Raw genomic sequence first — 2,724 nt, 5'->3', positions numbered from 1 at the left:
GTGGGCACTGCGAGATTTGGAGCGCATGGCCCCCTTGTAGTCCCGGATTGCAATAAATGTGACTCTTTAATTCGACTTCACGTGGCATCCTTCTGTGATTCTCGGGGTACATTACAACACAGCTTGGACCCATACTCAGCCCCGGCGTATCACCTGAAGCCAGGAGTGCAGAGTCATGAGAGAACAGGGCAGCTGCCACAGAAACCATGAGGAGAGAGAGGGAGAGGGAGGGAGAGATGGAACTATAATGCATTCTTAACCTAATCTCCCATGAACTTGTTCTTCGCCAAACCCCTTCCCAGACAAATCAGTCTAAAAGGTATGGATCCCCATCCTTAATTCATAAGCTAGAGAGCTGTGCTGCCAACTCAGTTTGGCAGAAACAATTACATTCCTTCATTGTCTAAGCGGTAACAGACAAAGGTAGTGATTGCCCGCGTGGCCCAGCCCATTCGCCTTGGCTGGACTGCACTTGCTCTCTGACTTGATGAGATGCCCTTAGCAATGACAGGCTTCAAACAAAAGATCAAAGAAACACCTAGTTTAAGCCCAACCTCAGGCGGGCACTTTGCTTGCAACTCATCTTCTCACTCTCTCACTTGTCTTTCCTTTCCTTGAAAGATGAAAGGTTTCTTTTTCCTGTTTTCCCGGCTAAAACATCTGTTTAATCAGTGCTGCGCTACCTTCAAAAGCCATTGTTCTAGTCAGTGCACAGTAAAGGCTGTGAGGGACTAAAGGATGAAGCCAGGCTTCTACCCAGCTTTGTCTGTCACCCACAATATCGCATGCATCAAACGGAGCTGCCTCTGCTCAACTCCCTAAAGCCAAACAAACAAACAAAACAGAAGAGAAAAGGCCTACCCATTGTTGATCTCATTCTTAGAAGTGCGGTCTCCTTTGGGGGTGAGGTAGAGGAGGAACCCTCAGGCATCAATGGAGCAAGCGGGGCTCAGGGCCTTCCATCCCTTCAACCAGAGCCGTGCTCCTGTGGCCTCTGTTAGACACAGGGCTTCTGTGTAGATTTTATTGGAAGAATAAATTCCAATGCTGAAAACAAAAGTCTGGCGAGGACTCCCCTAGCCAAACACAGAGACACAGATTCCCATTGCTGATACATGCCGACAGCTGGTCTTTCTCCTGCTTCACCTATTTTGCTCTTCTTTTGAGTAATCTTCTTATTGGGTAGTTGTTTCTCCAGGATGTGCCTTGTACACAATCTCATTATCCCTTTTTGGTGTATTTAGGAAGAACATCCTTTGTTTAGTTTTTAAAATTATCCTCCTATTCCACCACCCAGAATCAGCTATTTTTAACATTCAGTCTGACATTAAATCCTGTCATTGGTACATTCAATAGGTTTGGAAAATCCACCCATTTCATTTCATTTCATTTCTATTGTCCGCACCCTCGTCCCAGTCTCTTACCTGGTCTCTTATTCGGTTAAAATAGAAATCCAGCCCTAACCGGTTTGGCTCAGTGGATAGAGCGTCGGCCTGTGGACTGAAGGGTCCCAGGTTCGATTCTGGTCAAGGGCATGTACCTTGGTTGCGGGCATATCCCCAGTAGGGTGTGTGCAGGAGGCAGCTGATCGATGTTTCTCTCTCATCGATGTTTCTAACATCTCTCTATCCCTCTCCCTTCCTCTCTGTAAAAAATCAATAAAAATATATTTTAAAATAGAAATCCAACTTATCAGTCCCCTGGTTAAAACCTTTCCATGGCCTCCATGGACAAGCAAAACACCCTTCCTATGAGCCATAAGGGGTGGCATGCTTTCACCCTGGGAACTTCTTTAACCATGTTTCATTCTCTCCACTATGTTCAGAAGTGTCATAACTTACATTTCCATTGTTTAAACCACGTGGACTATGCTATTTTGTGAAGGTAGCTTGAGTTACCTTAGACACTGGTCCAGCTGTAATCCTTAATCATTGAGACTCTCATCCAACACATTTCCATCCCAGGTGTCCTGAAGCAAAGGAGGGCTTCAGAGACCCACCTTGTCCTGGACTATCAGTCACATCAATAAAGCCTACACTCCCTCCCCACAAAAGAAAAAGTGAAATGCAGAAAACAGGAGAAGAAGAAAGAGGAGGAAGAGGAGGAGGAGGAGGAGGAGGAAGGAGAATAGAAGAGAAAGAAAAGAAAAGGAAAGGAAAAATAAGGCTAAAATCTCTCACTTGGGGGCAAATGAGATTTTCTGAGCAGAATCAGTGTCTATAGCTTGGGGTCTCCAATGGAAGATTTTTTGATAGAGAAAGAACCAAACATTAGACCTGAAGCTTCTTTCTTTCCTGACAAACAGATAGAGGCAACTCCTGCTTTTAGAATGCATGGTTCTAGTATCTGACAGGAATAAATTAGCCTCTGTAAATGAGCTGTCTTGGGACCAATCTTCCCTCACACTTCACACACCACTCTATTTTTGTTTGAATATGTATGTAGCAATCTAAATATCTGTGTAGCAATATGTAGTTACAAATGATTTTCATACACATTATCTATTTAATTCCAGTTCCTATATTCAGATACAAATTAGCCACATCTCAGGAATCTCCAGTCTTAGGTCTCTAGTTCCAATATTTTTAATAATTTGCATTTAAATTTGCATTAAATAGGTGGGTCACCTTTGAGCCTCCTCCCTTCCCTTCATATGCTCCAAGGCTCCATTCTCCCTTCTGCTGCCCTGTGGTCCTTGTCTGACAAATGCTCAATATATATTTG

This window comes from Myotis davidii, unplaced genomic scaffold (genome assembly GCF_000327345.1).
Source record: "Myotis davidii unplaced genomic scaffold, ASM32734v1 scaffold210, whole genome shotgun sequence".
Lineage (NCBI taxonomy): Eukaryota > Metazoa > Chordata > Mammalia > Chiroptera > Vespertilionidae > Myotis > Myotis davidii.
Note: the sequence above shows the minus strand (reverse complement) of the source record.